Source organism: Gracilinanus agilis, chromosome 1 (genome assembly GCF_016433145.1).
Source record: "Gracilinanus agilis isolate LMUSP501 chromosome 1, AgileGrace, whole genome shotgun sequence".
Classification (NCBI taxonomy): Eukaryota; Metazoa; Chordata; class Mammalia; order Didelphimorphia; family Didelphidae; genus Gracilinanus; species Gracilinanus agilis.
This window is the reverse complement of record NC_058130.1, coordinates 786,671,898-786,688,616: the sequence shown is the minus strand read 5'-3', so window position 1 is coordinate 786,688,616 and position 16,719 is coordinate 786,671,898. Positions and strand designations below refer to the sequence as shown.

General features: G+C 44.5%; 1 long non-coding RNA gene and 1 pseudogene across 1 annotated transcript; one reads left to right on the top strand and one right to left on the bottom strand.

The window, feature by feature from the left end:
* The window catches only part of LOC123245893, a 503,106-nt pseudogene that overhangs the window by 105,646 nt on the left and 380,741 nt on the right, over positions 1–16,719 (bottom strand).
* LOC123245911 lies at positions 10,356–15,908 on the top strand. Its single transcript, XR_006506121.1, has 3 exons — positions 10,356–10,503; positions 13,379–13,447; positions 15,756–15,908. It is a non-coding gene; the product is annotated as an uncharacterized LOC123245911 (long non-coding RNA).

Genomic DNA, 16,719 nt, shown 5'->3' with positions numbered 1-16,719 from the left:
TCAGCCCCCGCCCTGAGCCAGAGCACAGACCCTCCTCAAATCACCCCAGAATGGATCTCCTTCAGGAAGTGGCTTTCCATCCATGCTGTCCTCCCAGCCCAATTCAACATTACCCGCTAAAAGAGAAATGAATACATTTCTCTTTTCATTTTTAAGCCAATCTTTAGAGTCTTGCATTCTTGCAAAGGGTGCCCATCCCAAACCCCAGGGGTTCACCTCAGGCCCCCCCACAACATGAAGGCCTGAGAGGAGCCCCTGAGGGGGAAAGGTCTTCCTGCTGGGGGAGGGCAGCAGCCAGGCTTCTAGGGACTAGGCATGGGGGTGCCTGCAGGAAAAGGCTCCTCCTGGGTTCCTGGGGGCTGGCAGGCCTAGGAGGACCCCCCAGAGGATGCTGGGCCCTCCCTGCTGCCTCACCTGAGGGCAGGCCCAGGCACCTCCCTGGAGGCCTCTCCCTCTAAGCCTCCCTTTAGGGCTTCCTCCCAGCTAAGCCTGAACAGACCCAAAGCCTAGAAGGAGAGTCTGGAGTCCAGGGAAGGGCCCAGGGGGGTCCCAACACTCCCATCCCAGGGGAGAGCAGGCCATGCCTAGCACAAGTCTATTGTTTCCTCCTGAGACAGCAGAGAGGAATTCAGAGCAGCAGCTATGGGCCCTGAGGCCAGAAAAGGAAGAATTGTCCAGAGAGAGAAGCCTTTCCAGGGCTTTTAGCCCTCAGTGGCTGCTAGAGCTCAGGGCCTAGAGTCAGGGAGGCCTAAGTTCCCCCCCAACCCCTCCGTGGGACCCTGTGCAAAAGGGGAAAAATTATGGTTGGACTGGATATTTAAAAGGTTTTGGTCTCCAGAAGATCAATTACACAATTTCCAATTTAAAGACCCAAGTCAGGATGACTTTTATGGTAGTTAATTTTCAAATAGGAAGAGTGAAGGTAGGGAAAATGAGACAGAGAGACAGAGAGAGTGTAACTCTGGCCTGGTCCAGAGGCCTGAACCAGAAAGGGGTCCAGAGCCCCCAACAAGGGGGCACAGAGATTAATTGAACAAGGCCTTTTCTAGGATGAGAGGCCTCTTTAGGGCCTCCAGGAACTCCAGGGAAAAGGAAAGGCAGTCAGCCTAACTTACCCACATGACAATTCAAAGGGAAGCAGTCTGAGGTCTCAAGAGTTCCTTCAAGGCCAAGTGCAAAAGGCAAAATTCCCCTCACAGGAAGTTACCATCATATTTAAAAGATAGTTCTGTTCCTCACTTCCTCTGTTCACCTCCAGTACTACATGGACAAATGGCAGCCTCAACCTTGTTTTGGACTTCCCAGGGGGCAGTCACTTGTTTTTGATCTGTCACTCCCTAGCACATGGGGGTCACAGACCTTCCCTCTCTCCACATAATTCTAAGTTGGGTGAGGTGACATATTCCTGGTGGCTAAAGTCTAAAGAATAAAGTTGAGCTAATTCCATTTTCACACCTGGACAAGTCACTTTATCCTGCTTGCCTTAGTTTCCTCCCCTGTGCAATGGGCTGCAGGAGGAAAGGGCAGAGCCGCCCAGCCTCTCTGCCCAGAAAGCCCCAAAGGGGTCAGGAAGAGGCAGACTGGCCTGAACAGCCTGAGCCCAGCAGCCCTGCAGACAGACACACAGATACCCTCCAGACTGTCCTCTGTCCATCTGGGCTCAATGGCTGCTGCCTACTTCTGTGGTCTCACAAAGGTCAGGAGGAGAGTCCCTGGGCCTCCCTCCAGGACTCTGAAAGGTCTTTGGGCCTCCTGGGCTGGGGGAGGTGCTGAAGGAGACCCTCCTCAGCTGGCCCAGAGTCCCAGGAGACCCAGAGGAATCAGCTCTGTTTCCCCCCCAGATCCACTCTGGACCACCTTCCCCACAGCCCCCAGGCTCAGGCTCTTATTCTCTGGATTCCACAGTGGAGGAAACTGAGGTAAAGGCTGGGGAAGGGCCTTGGCCAGTTTGGGCAGTGTCTGAGGTCACGTTTGAGCCCAGATCTTGGGGATTCCAGGCCCAGGAGGGCAGCCCGCCCCCCCCAGTCACCTGATTCCTCCCCCTGGGGATAGGGTTGGCCCCTCCTTTGAGGAGTCCCTGGGGTCCCTCAGCACAGAAGGAACAGCAAGATATTCAGAGAGATTCCTGGAGGAGGGGAACCTGTGGGAGGGGGGCCTTGGACCTGGGCCTGGACTGTCAGCTGCTGCCCTCTGCCTCAGTTTCCTTCTGTATCAAAAGGAGGGATCCAAGAACCACCTCCCCAGGCCCTGGGAAGCAGAGATCCATGGATTGATCAGTCATTCGGTCAATCAATAGACACTTATTAGGGACCTGCTGTGTGCCAGGCTGCATCTTGAGGCAAGTCTAAAGAAGCAACAAGGCTGGGCGGGAAGGGGAAATGGGGGTTGGTGGGAGAAGGCTGCAGCCCCTCCAAGTTCAGGAACAGTTCCTTTATGATGCCTCCCCCAGGAAGCCTCTACAGGGCGCGGCATAGACAGAAGGACTCCATTTCCCAGAATGCCTGTGGAATGACATCATGCACGTCTTGATCCTCCCCCTGTTGAGGACTTCATTTCCCAGAATGCCTTTTCCTTAGTCTTGGCTCCTCCCCAGCGTGGCGGCCTCCGAGCATCCTGGGAACTCATGTGAGCAGTCTTTAGGTCCTGGAAGCCTTTCTGCTGTCCTTCTATGATCTTTGCTAGGTGAGAGGAGAAGGTTAGGGAGTCAGTGGTGCGGGGCGTGTGGTGGGGGGCCGGGGCTCCCTGCTCTGGCAGCTGAGACTTTCTGCTCCTTAACTCCCGGGTAAGGGGAAGGCCCAGAGGCACCGTTTCCGGGTTAGTGAGCCTGAGCGTGTGGCCATAAGAATGTGCAACAAGCCGGGACTGGCAGAGATGGTGCGCGGGGCTGTAAAAGTGTGTTTTTGGGGGGAGGGGAGAGTCTGTGAGTGTGAGCGTGTGTCCCAACGGGGGATCCCTAGCGCCTCCCCGCCGGGCCGTGGGGAGCCTAGATCCATGGATCCATCAGTCAGTCATTCTACCTATGAGGCATTTTGCAGGTTAAAGAAGACTCTGGGCTGGAATGCTGGAGAAATGGGGGTGTGGAAAAGGAGGCTTTACCCCGCCACCACGCCCCAAATTCCTGTATAACTCCTCCTCCACCGTGGCTCTAAACTCAGGGAATCCAGGTTGAACATTTCCCAGAATTCCTGACTCACGACTTCATGTAAGCCAAGTCCTCCCCCACAGGCATACTCCATTTCCCAGAATGCCTATGTTCCGAGGTCAGAGAAGTCTTGGCCCCTCCCCCTGCGGCATCAAGGCATTCTGGGAACCTCATGTAGGTAGTTTCAGTTCTTGGAAGGCTCACAATTGTGGTATTTGGACATTTTTTGGGTGAGAGGCCGAGGAGAGCGAGTCACTGCGCAGGCGCGGCCCTGCCTCCTTGCTTTGGCTACTGAGACTTTCTGCTTCCATCTCCTGGGCTGCAGGAAGACCCAGGTGGTCTCCTTTCACATTGCTGTGCTGGGTGGTGGGGGGTTGTACGCATGTGCAAGCAGAGGCGGGGCAGGAGCCACGTGTTCCAGTGTAAATGCTTCTGGGGCGTGGGAATGGCTCCCTGTGTGTCTCCTTGTCTGGGGATCACTTTTAACAGACCACAGAAAAGGGACAAACGCGGAATTGCGTGGCTCAGGCCAGGGTGGCTCTGTCTATACCAGGAGCCATGGTGGGGTTTCGCCCCACTCCAGAGGAGAGAATGGGCCCCCAGCCAGGAAGGCACTGGGTGGGGGTGCATTCACTGAATGGGGGAGTGGCTGGTCCCGACCCTTTCCCAGGGGGACATCCAGGTCAGAACAAGCCAATGGGAGAAGCAGGCAACGTGAGCCTGGGCATGGGGGGGGGGGTGCTGTTCCCACATTCCATGGAGGGAGCCTGATTTGGGGCACGGAAGAAATGCCAACACATTCTCCCCCACCTGATGCCTGTCCCCCTCCCTTTCCCCAAGCAGTCTCAATCCACCCAATGCAGTTTCTGAATGCAATAAAGCCAAAGATGGCGGCAGAGAGGGTGACCAGCCCAAGGTCCTTTCCAAGCCTGAGGCTCCCTGAGCCCCCCCACCCCTTGGGGAGAATCACCCCTGAAGCCAGGGGAAGGGCCCTGGGAGATCCTCTGCCCTCCCCCTCTCTAATTCCCCACAGGTGTCCAAAGAGGAAGTTTCCCCACCTTGGGGCTCTCACTCCCTGAAGGACCACAGTCTGACCCAAGCAGAGACCCCAGGTCCTGAGGGAATGTCCCCTGAGACCCAGAAGGCACCGTCCCAGGTGAGTGCAGCCCAGCCCTGGCCAAACATCCCCAAGCTGGAATCACAGCAGAACTAAGACCTGTGTCTTTTCTAGGCCTCCAGGGGTATCCTCACTGCTTGTCCTCAGTGTGAGTTCAAGGGTGCCCCCTGGCTGCCCACTGTGTTCTGGAGGTTTTCTAGCCTCCGTGGCTTCTTCCTGAATGAGCTGGCCCAGATTCCAGACAGGCCCAGGAACTACCACTCATTCATCCACCCTCCAGGTATCATCTCTAGTTACCGAAATCCCTATAACAGGAGCTTTTTGGTGCTTTTGCTGACTTTAGGCAGCCATTACAGGAGCTGTTTAAGGTGGACAGAGACCTGCCAGGACAGTGACAGCATTCAGAACATGAGGCTCCTGGAGGAGGAGGAGGAGGAGGAACCTGCCATGGCTCACAGTTTGGAGGCTCCGTGTACAGTGTAGGATTACAAAGATCAGAGAGATACACCGATGATCAGCTTTACGGGAATGGATTGAACCCTCTTCCAGGGCACAGACAGTGTGGAGGATGTTGGGATCCCTGTCAATGGGCAGCAGCTGCTGGTGTTGGTGGCCCAGAGTAGCTGCAGAAGTTCAGGGCTCAGCACCCTCCTGCCTACATCCTTAAAGGGAGTGACTTCCATCTGTCTGGGAGGGCATGTGTGAAGAGCAAAGATTGCTTCTGAAAATGTCCAGAATTATTAGAACAGCACCTTTAGCTTGGGCAGGACGGTAAAAGAGAAAACATGAGTTTAATCATTTTTCTAGTGAAGAACTTAATTGGAGTGCACATACTATTGGCTCCAAGGTTGAAGGTCAGTAAGGGTCGGGCAATGGGGGTGAAGTGACTTGCCCAGGGTCACACAGATTAGAAATATTTGAGACCAGATTTGAACCCTGGAACTCCCATCTCTAGACCTGATTCTCTATCCACTGAGCCACTTAGCTGCCCCCTGGGGTTTCTTTACCTATGTGTCTTTATGCCAACAAAGCAGAAAGAATAATATCACTTTGCAGACTTGATAAGAATTCTTAATGAGGAAATTTCAGAAGGTTCTGATTGTACAGGTCACTCAGGGGAGAGTTGTCAGCAAGACTCGTTTACCTCAAGGTTACATGGAAAGTTCTTCCCTCTTTGAACAAATTTTGAGCCAAGACACAGATAATATAAAATTTAAAAACAGTAAGTTACTTAATATATGGTTGATTTCCTCTTGGCCTCACCAAATGCCACAGCATGTCAAGAAGATAGTAAATATCTTTTTTTTAGAATTACATAAAAGGCCAAAAGATCTCAAAGGAAAAGTTTCAATAGTGTCTCCCCAAAGTGGAATATTTAGGATTCATTTTAGTTAGAATTTGGATTTTAGGTAAAGCTATAAGATTACTCTCACTTTCCTGCTTTTTATTTCCTATCCGAACTGTCCTCAAAATAAAATAAGTGTTTACAAAACTGCTCTCCTGACCTTTGTTCAAATTCCTACCAAAAAGTTTAATCCTTCACAATACTGAATACAAAAAACGCTTTCCTGAAGAAGTAGGACTTGCTCATTCAAATAAGAAACCTCCTGAAATGACCATGTATCAAGGTAACCTAGGAGGAATGGCCTTTGGCTGCAGTTTTGACCTCATTAGACATCTAAAAAGTAAACAGGTAGAGATAGTTTCTGTGAATGATAAATAAAGGTGGGAGACCTTTTAGTCAAAACTCTGAACTTACTGCACATCAGAGAATCCACAAAAGAGAGAAACCTTAAGAATGTAAACAGTGTGGAAAGGCTTTCATACAGAGCAGCTCCCTTGCCAAATATCAGATAATCCACAGTGGAGAGACACCTTATAAATGTAAACAGGGTGGAAAGGCATTTAAACAGAGGGTCCTTCTTGCTGACCATCAGACAATCCACACTAGAGAGAGACCTTATGAATGCAAACAATGTGGAAAGACTTTCACACACGGAGGGTCTCTTGTCAATGTAAGATTTAGAATTGATTTAACTAAATATAAGAATTTACAAATTTAAGTTGCCACTTATAAAGATAATTAACTTATAAAGTCAAAAAATCTGCTTGTAGCTCTTAACAATTTAATATATAAATACAGCAAAAAAGAGAAATATGAAAAAAGTAGAAAATATTTCATAGGTTGATATAATAAAGCTACTAACAGCCTTAATTTAATTTTAAATATTTGGCTGACTACAAAGTTGGATAAGGACTCACTTTCTGCATATTCATCACTTTTTACTCTCTCTAAACTATTCTTAATGGGGGCAGCTGGGTAGTTCAGTGGATTGAGAGCCAGGCCTAGAGACCTGAGGTCCTGGGTTCAAATCTGGTCTCAGACACTTCCCAGCTGTGTGACCCTGGGCAAGTCACTTAACCCCCATTGCCTACCCTTACCACTCTTTGCCTTGGAACCAATATACAGTATTGATTCCAAGATGGAAGGTGAGGGCCTATAAATAAATAAATAAATGAAGCTATTCTTAAGTCAGTTTGCTAGAAGCTAAGTCTGGAGTTCAGAACTCTTACTCCTCTCTAAGTTTGTAGAGAAGCTTGTAATAGACAAAAGGGCAGATTAGCCTCATGGCTGCAGCCTTTGGTCTGACACTGTAAAGTCCTTTGGAAGCCCTTCCCTTCTACAACTAAACTGCTGCTGTAGCCTCCTGACCATGGCTGATTCCTGAAAAGTCACCTGTGGACAGGGGAGTTCTAATCCCTTTTTCCCTTTAACTGAGAACAGCTGAGTAGAGCCTTGACCTTACTGCTGCCTGGTAAGCTGAGTTTTAAGCAACAGTCAGCCTGTCCTCACAGAGATCTACCTGGTGAGAAGGGGTCAATGATAGCTACGACCTCCCAACCCATAACTTTGGATTGCTGAGAAGGAGGTAAGTATTGGGGGAGGTTAACAAGCTAAGCTTTTAGTTTTCTCTCTTTTTTCCCCCCAAGAAGAGGCAGGTTTGGGGAATTAAGCTCTGATTTCCTGATCCCCAAACCAGGCATAACCCAAATCTCTGTCATTCTGGCTCTTTACAGAAGAGTATTTTGCTCCTGGGAGTCCATTTTTTCTTTTTTAAGACCCTTTCTGGCCCCCCCACATGCCTCCAGCATTAGCTTTAGTGGGGGGGGGGGCTTTGGGAGAGCAGCAACAAGACCCCTAAAGGGGCTCCCTTAACCCTGAGCAGCTTTTCAGGGCCTAATCAGGACAAAACCCCAGCAGGGACCCCACCACAGCCTGTGCTCTCCACCCCAGGCTTTTGCCCTCCAGGCCAGCTCAGAGAAGAGGCTCCCTGTAAGCCTTTCCCAGGAAAGTCTCAGCCTCCTGGCAGCCCTCAGAGCTAGTGCCCAGCCCCTGCCCTGGAGGCCCCCTTGGAAGCAGCTGCTCACCCTGGCTGTGCCTTGGGGGTGGGGGGGTTACCTATCCGGAGGGAGTTTTCTTTTGCCTGAAGTAAAAACCTTTTGCTTTTTCTTGTTGCTTTTTTTTCCTCCCAAACCTTTCTCACCACCTTTTGGCCTCAGGTGGAGGCTTTTCCAGCCCCCCATCCAAAGGCTAGTAAATGAGGGCCTGTCTGCACACACCCCACTTTTTCTTCCTGTTCTTTAGGACATCCCACCCTGTAGCCCTGCCAGACCCTGACCCCTAGCCAGGACACACTGGGGTGGTGCCATCTATAGACAGGAAGGAGAACTGCAGGCAATTTAATAATTAAATTTAACTTTAATTATCACTGAGGTCCTTTCCAAGCCTGAGGCTCCCTGTTGGGGAGGGTCACCCCTGAGGCCAGGGAAGGGCCCTGGGAGCCCCTCTGAGCCCTGCCATCTCCTTCCCTCACAGGTGTCCAAAGAGGAAGTCTCCCCACCTGGGGGCTCCCCCTCCCAGAAGGACCCCAGTATGGCACAAGCAAAGACCCCAGAGCCAGAGGGAATGTCCCCCGGGACTCCCTCCCAGGTGAGTGCAGCCCCTCCCCAGGCCTGGCCAGAACTCAGAGCTGCGTCTTTGCCAGGCCTCCAGGGGCTCCATCCCTGCTTGTCCTCAGCCCCCACAGCCACCCTGTTCTGGGGTTCTCCTGCCTCGGGAGCCCCTGCCTGAAGGAGCCACCCAGGTTCCAGCCAGACAGGCCCAGGCACTGCCACTCCTTCATCCTCCCTCCTGTGTGGCTTCTCTAGTGATGGGAATCCCTCTAACAGGAGCTTTTTGGGGCTTTCACTGACTTCAGGAGCCCTTCCAGGAGCTGGTCAGGCTGGACAAAAACCTGCCAGGACAGGGACAGCCTTCAGAACACTCCAGAGGCTCCTGGAGGAGGAGGAACCTGCCATGGCTCACAGTGTGGAGGCTCCGTGTGCAGTGTAGGATCCTAAAGATCAGAGAGATACAGCCGAGGATCAGCTTTACGGGAATGGATTGAACCCTGGCCAGCTCTCTGCCAGGCACAGGCAGTGTGGAGGATGTTGGGCTCCCTGGAAAGGGCAACAGCTGCTGGGAGACACCAGCAGCCACTCAGGCTGAGCTGAGCAGAGATGCTGCTGCTGCTGGTAGTCCTGAGTAGCTGCAGAGGTTCAGGGCTCAGCACCCGCCTGCTGCCCTCCTTAGATGGAGGGTCTCCCATCTGTCTGGGAGGGCACATGGGGAGAGCAAAGATTTCTTCTGAAAATGTCCAGAGTTATTAGAGCAGCATCTTTACTGTGTGCAGGAGGGTAGTGAGGGAGGAGATGAGGTCTGCCAAGATCCCCTCCTCAGAGATCATTTATGAATCTGAGATCTCAGGGGAGGGACTGAGTGGTGAGCTAGCCAGAGGATGGGGAGAGAAAGGAAAAGGGAGAGGGACCTGGCCTAGAAGAGAGTACTACTGTTTTTTCTCTCTTTTAAGTCATTTACTCCTAGTCTGTGCCACTGATCTATCCTTCTATCTCTAAGGAAGTACCATATATTTTGATGATTACTGCTTTTTTCTATAGTTGAAAGCTGTGGTACTGCTAGGCCACCATCTTTATCATTTTTTTCATTAGTTCCCTTGATATTCTTGATCTTTTCTTTCTTCCAGATGAACTTTAGTATAATTTTTTCTAATTTTATAAAAAAGTTTTTTGGTAGTTTGATTGTTATATCACTGAATAAGTAAATTAATTTAGGTAAGATAGTCATTTTTATTATACTATCTTGTCCTACCCATTTTGGTTCTTTTAGATTTTGGAGAGTGTCAACTGACCACATTAAATGACCAGTTGATTAATTATTTCAAAAGAAGAAATTTCTTTCTCTTAAGAATTCCAATCATTACACTGTCAGTATCTTTCTTTTGAATAATTTAATCACTAAAATATTTTTTAAAGATGAACACTTCTTTTCCTAATCATACTTGCTCTTCTTCCTTTGTAACTAAGTATAAAATAACTGATTATATTCCAGCAACAAAATTATCATAAAGCAAAAATTGAATGTTTTGGCAATAGCACATCATACCCAGTGGTTCCCCAAATTCTCAATTTAGTAGAAGACTGAGCTTCTTCACTTAGGTAGAATAGAAGTCTATGGACTCCTCTTTATACTTTCATCTACATAAGAGTATTTCTGGCTTTTAGGAACTTAAGTAGAGAATTCCTTTTTCTTTGTTTTCTCCTCATTGATCATTGGTTATATTTTCCCCCTAATATACACATTATATGGTACCTTCTCAGAAACTCTTCCAAAAATGTTCTTACCAGATCACTTTGGACTCTTGTGAGGAGGAGAAATTTCAGATCACCTTCTTTATGTCTCCTCCACAGAATCTCCCATCTCAATCAGAGAGCACTTCCCATCTCCCTGATTCCACAGGGAAAAGCATTTCAGAGTAAGACACTTCTCTAGGTTTTACTCTTTACAACATGATTTCTCACTTTAGACACAAAATGCTTTTGGAAGTATTGCATTGGGTTCTGAATGACTTTCTCCAGTGCTGGTTCTGACACCCTTCAAGGGTTAAGAGTTTGGGTATATCCCTTCTGTGCTTCAGTTTCTTCCAGTCAGTGAATGAGGGTTGCATTAGATGAATTCTGAAGATTCAGCTCTAAATCTTGTGACTTTTGCTGTTTTAGGGGTCATTATCATTCAGGGATGTGGCTGTGGATTTCACCCAGGAAGAGTGGTGCCTATTGGACGATTCTCAAAAGGAGCTGTACCTGGAGGTCATGCTGGAGAATGTGCAGAATCTACTTTCTGTGGGTAAGGGACTTTTCCACTGTTACCTCTCAATCTGCCATTAAGGGAATAATGTCTTTATTCTAAGCCAGGTGTACCCGATTTTGTAGCAAAACAAAAATCTAACCACAGAAAATATCTGAGGAGGCAAAGAAGAGCAAGGCACATGCTGAGCTGGGGATTGGGATATAAAAGCTTCCACCTGTAAAACATCAATTAATAATGGTAATTGGCTTCAGATGCTATAAGAGCTCAAAAAGAAATTTAAAATGAAATGAGTGAAGTGGAAGAAAAATGGGGAAAATAAGTGAAAATATTACAAAAAGAAAATGAGACCTAAAAAAGCAAAATTGGTCAGCTAGCAAAAGGAGGATGAAAAACCAATAAAGGAAACAGTTTTTTTTTTTAAAGTATTATTGACTAACTGGAAAAAAAGGATAAAAAAAATCCAATATAGAAACGAGTTCCAAGAAAAGTAAAATTGACCAAATGTAAAGGAGGATCAAAAGGTAGGGGGCAGTTGGGTAACTCAGTGAATTGAGAGCCAGGGGGAGGTCGTAGGTTCAAATCTAAGCTCAGACACTTCCCAGCTGTGTGACCCTGAGCAAGTCTCTTGACCCCCATTGCCTACCCTTACCACTCTTCTGCCTTGAAGCATGTACACAGTATTGACTCCAAGACGAAAGGTGGTAAGGGTTTTAAAAAAAAAAGGCATGGAAGAAAATCCTTCTTTTAAAATTAGAATTGGCATATAGAAGCTAATGACTTCATGAGGAATCAAGAAACAATAAAACAAAATCAAAAGATTTTAATCTTGAATAAAATATGAAAATATGAAATATCTAAAATATGAAATCACCAGACCTGGAACTTAGATTTTAAAAAATTTATATTCTATGTATTTATCAAAGAAAACTACCTTAATATTCTGGAATCGTAGGTTAAAAGAGAAATAGAAAGAACAGATTGCCTCCTACAATAAATCCCCAAATGACAACTCCCAGGAATATTATAGCCCAATTTAAGAACTTCATGCTAAGGAGAAAGTAGTGCACTAAGCCAGTAAGAAACAATTCAGATATCATGGAGCCCCAGTGTTAATTGTACAGGTTATGGGAACTTCTATATTAAAAAATCAAAATGCTTGGATATAATATTCTAAAAGGCAGGGAAACTTGTTTTATAAACATAAAATAGCCACCCATCAAGATGGACTATATTCTCTCATGGAGAAAAATCATTATATAATGAAAAGGGGGAGCTCCAAGCAGTACTAATGAAAAGAACAGACCAAAACAGAAAAATTGATGTCCAATTCAAGAGAAGCAATAAAAGGTGAATAAGAAAGAGAAAATTTATAGGAGTCAAGAAGGTTAAATTGTTTATATACCTAGTGGAAAGATATTTGTAACTTTTAAAATTGCTAACCTTATAGTAGTTAGAAGAAGTATACTTAGATGGAAAGTGTGGTATTAAAGTGTTAAGGAAGATATGTGAAAAATAAGGGGTGGAAAAGAGGATAGCCGTGAACGAAAATAGAAGAGAGAAATAACATGGGGTAAATTATATCAAAATAAAAAAGGCATGGGAAGGAAAACTTATTACAGTGGAGGGGATGATGAGGGTGGTGACAAGCCATCAGTATAACTTATTCTCATTGGCAATAACATCCAGAATAAGTGGAATATAGAATCTTATCTTACTCTATAGAGCAGTGGTACCCAAACTTTTTTGGCCTACCACCCTCTTTCCAGAAAAAATATTACTTAGCACCCACTGGAAATTGTGAAACTATTTATTGAACTCAGAATAGAATGTAATACAAAAAAAGTGTGGCCATCACCACCTCCCTGGATCGCTGCAGCACCCACCAGGGGGCGGTGGCGCCCACTTTGGGAATCACTGCTATAGAGGAATAAAAGCAGAATAAGAAAGTGGTGGAGGGAGGGAAATGATATAAGGGAGGTGGAATAGAGGGAGTGATTAAAAGGGCCTACAGAGAAATAGGAGAATAAGGTAGGGAGGTGAATAATATAAGAGAAGGGAGGTGGGGGGAGTGATTAAAAGGGAAATGTGTGGATAGAGAATGAAAGGAGAAAAGTATAAGATTAAAAGGGGAAAACAACATGAAGGGCAATATTGAAATGGTAATCATTACTGGAATTATAAATGAGATGCACTCACCCAAAAAAAATGGAAGCAGATAGCAGAGTGTATTAAAAACCAGAATCCTATATTTTGTACACGAGAAACACATTTGACATACATAAGTATACATTTATAGAATAAAGGTGAGAGGAATGTTATTTCCATAACAACATAGAAATAAAAAAAGAAAGTATAAAACTGTAGCTCACAATTAATTCTGCCTAGTCCAGCAAATTTATCCTTATTCCTCCTTTATTATTCCCTCAAATCCCAGGCTAGATAGTTCAAAATATCTGTTCTATGTCCTCTGCAGGACAAAGGAGTTCATAATAATCATTAATTTCACAATACCCCTGTTAGTATGATACTCTTATTGCCCTCAATTCACAGTTGAGGCAATTGAGGCAAACAGGGTTTCAATAACATGCCCAAGGGCACCCACTTACCATCCCTCTGAGGCTGGATTAATTTTGCTTTTCTGACTCCAGGTTCTGACCTTGTATCCCTTCACTACCAGCTACCTTTAATTTCTGTGTAAGGGAGGTTGTGGAATGTGCCTCTCCTTCTTACAAAAGATAAAAATGGAATTTTGTGATTGCAAATGCTTTCCATAATATTCACCTCCCTGCAAATATCCCAAGAGTGAATACAACAGAAGCCATTCTGTAGGCCATACTTTCATGCCCCCTTTCCTTTAAGATGGACTATGTTTTTTATTTTTCTCTCCTGATCCCTTCTTTCTTATGCCCAGGTCTTCCAATTCCTAGAGAATATTGTTCCTCCTGTTTTCAGCAAGGGAAGGCACCTTGCTCCTGTCCAGGTGAGTGAGGTGAAAGCAGGTGTATGAGGGCTGTTATCCCAAAAGACTTATCTGTTGTAGGGAAGGGAGTGCTAGACTTGGGTACTGGCAGACCAATGCTGAATCAAACTGTTTATTTTCTGAGAGATGGATGAGGGACTCGGTATAGGTCAGGAGACATTATATATTGTAGATCATAAAATAAGGTGAATAGTTATTATGTGTGCACTAAATGGCATAAGATCATCTCCCCTTTTTTTAATTTTTAAATATTTTTCCATGTTTCCATGATTTATTTTCTTTCCCACCCCTCTTCCCTCTCCTCTCTCTGAGCGAACAAGCAATTCCACTGGGTTATACAAATGTTATCACTTGATACTTTTTTCCATATTATTCATTTTTGCAGTAGAGCAATTTTTTAAAACCAAAATCCCACATCATGTACTGTGGTGAAAATGTATCTTATCAGTACAAAATTCCAAGCTAAATAATAGGTTTATTGAGAAGACGCCAGTACAGCTAGACTCTGGTCAAGATCAGAATTAGAGACCCTGAGCTATAGAGACAGCAAGAAATCTGATGACACAGTGACAGAAAATACAATCAAAATTAAAATAGAATGGATGCAAAGTCTTTCACATGAACAGTTCTTAATGAATGATACAAGTCCTGATTAATCTACAAAGTGTAAAAAAAATCACCAGGGGTGATAACTTATGTCTATTATTATAGCTGACCTTCTTAAGGCCTCTGCAAGAAGGGTTTGGGGCCTAATTGTTTTTCCGCTGAGGATTATTATGAAATGGTAGGAATCAGCAATTGGTTGCCTTTCTTGTTATACAAAAAAGAGTTGTCCTCCACCCCCTGTCTGACTGTCGTCTTATACAAAAATGGGTGTGGTGGGCAAAGTAGAAACTTGGGTTATAGACTTAAGATCAAATAAACAGATTTTAAGATAAGATTGCCTGTAAACAAGATTTGATACCAATTTAAACTTTATTTTTTTAGCTGATGTTTATAATTCCTATAAAGCAAACTATGTTATTTTACTATTAACTTAAGACTAATGATTATGTTATTAATATAATCACAAAGGATAATACTGTTTAAATCATAAAAGAGGTAGAGGATTTCACGCTCACAGTACCCATATATACAAAGGATAGGTCATATGTTTTTCTTCTGTTTTTACTCCTACAGTTCATTCCCTTAATGTGGATACCATTCTTTCTCATACATCCCTCAGAATTGTCCTGTATCATTGCATTGCTCCTAGGAGAAAAGTCCATTACATTATATCATTCCACAAAGTTTCACTTTCTATGTCCAGTATTCTCTTGGTTCTGCTCATTTCACTCTGCATCTGTTCATGGAGGTTCTTCTGATTCATATAGAAATCCTCCAGTTCATCATTCCATCACCATCATATACCACAGTTTTTTCAGTCATTCCTCAATCAAGGGACATTCCCTCTGTTTCCAGTTTCTTGCCACCACAAAGAGTGGGGATATGAGTATTTTTGTAAAACCCTTTTTTGTTATCTCTATGAGATACAAACCCAGTAGTGGTATTACTGAATCAAAGGAAGCCCATTGGACATAATTCCAAATTGAATGACATTATATCTTTGCATGTTTTAACAATTTTACTTCTGTAATGTGTAGAGAAGGAAATTTATATTGCATTTATATTCCATTTTGAAAATTATTTCATGAGAGTTAAAAGGAGTGAAGTTGTTTTTCTGCTTAGCATACAAAATTTTCCCAAAATGATCATGTGATAGTGCATCCAAAATGATAAGAACAGGATATCTGGAAGGTTACCTGAGTTTCACAAAATTATAGCAATGACGGATGAATGACTTTAGGAAAGATAGGGCAGTGGAGAAAGACTGTCCAATATGGAGGACAAAGCATGCTCAGGCATAGGGTTTGAGTTGCAGTCTAGCTTCAAGAAAGTTGGTCACATCATTTCTCCTTTCTTTACACTTAAGGTGAGTTGTGAAGTATGATGAGAATGTTGGCCCTGCCTTTGTCAAAGATCCATTGAGAGGTTTCATTGTTATTATATGTGAAAGTCTTTCTAAAATCATCCATCTTGCAGATATGATCAAATGGTGTATCCAAAACTGGTTCTGCTTGTTTAAGTTTAAAAACTCCTTTTTGCCTGTGGAAATAGAATAAAAATAAGTTTACATTCTGCCATCAGAGGAAAGAGCTTATGTTGCTTTCTGTATGTGTGTGTGTGTGTGTGTGTGTGTGTGTGTGTGTGTGTGTGTGTGTGTGTGTGTCCTTCCTTCTGTGTTTATATCCTTATTTGTTTTCTTCAGAGGCAGACACTAATTTTGAAGTGAAGGAGATGGCTACAAAGCTGAGGCTTTTTGTAGAAGGATCTGGTCCCCAAAGATGCATTAATGAGGATCCCCATGACTTAATTTTGAGAGAAATCTGTAACTCTGATATCAAGACAAATAAAAATCTAAAAAGTGGCTGTGAATTTGATGACGCTGCAGAGGAATTCAACTATAATTCAGAGCTAAATTGGTATATGAAATTGACCTCTGGAAAAGATTGTTATCAGGATAATAAATACAGCAAATGCTTTCCTGAAGAAGTAGGACTTTTTCAGTGGAATGAGAAACCTCCTGAAAAGCCCATGTATGAAGGTAACATAAGAGGAATGACCTTTTGTTGTAGTTTAGACCTCCTTAGACTTCCAAAAAGTAAATGTGTAGAGATATTTTCTGTGAATGATAAAAGAGGGAGACTTTTCAGTCAAAACTCTGAGCTTGCTGAACATCAGAAAATCCAATCAGGAGAGAAACCTTATGAATGTAAACAATGTGGAAAGACTTTCAAATGGAAAGTCTCTCTTTCAGCACATCAAAGAATCCACACTGGAGAGAAACCTTTTAAATGTAAACACTGTGGAAAGTCCTTTACCCAGAGGGACAATCTTGCAAGGCATCAGAGAATCCACACTGGAGAGAAACCTTATGAATGTAAACAATGTGGAAAGGCTTTCAAATGGAAGGACTCTCTTGCTGCACATCAGAGCATCCACAATGGAGAAAAACCTTATGAATGTAAACAATGTGGAAAGACTTTCACACAAAGGGGCAATCTTGTTGCACATCAGAGAATCCACACTGGAGAGAAACCTTATAAATGTAAACACTGTGAAAAGTCCTTCACCCGGAGAGACTATCTTGCAAGTCATCAGAGAATCCACACTGGAGAAAAACCTTATGAATGTAAACAATGTGGAAAGACTTTCAAATGGAATTTTGATCT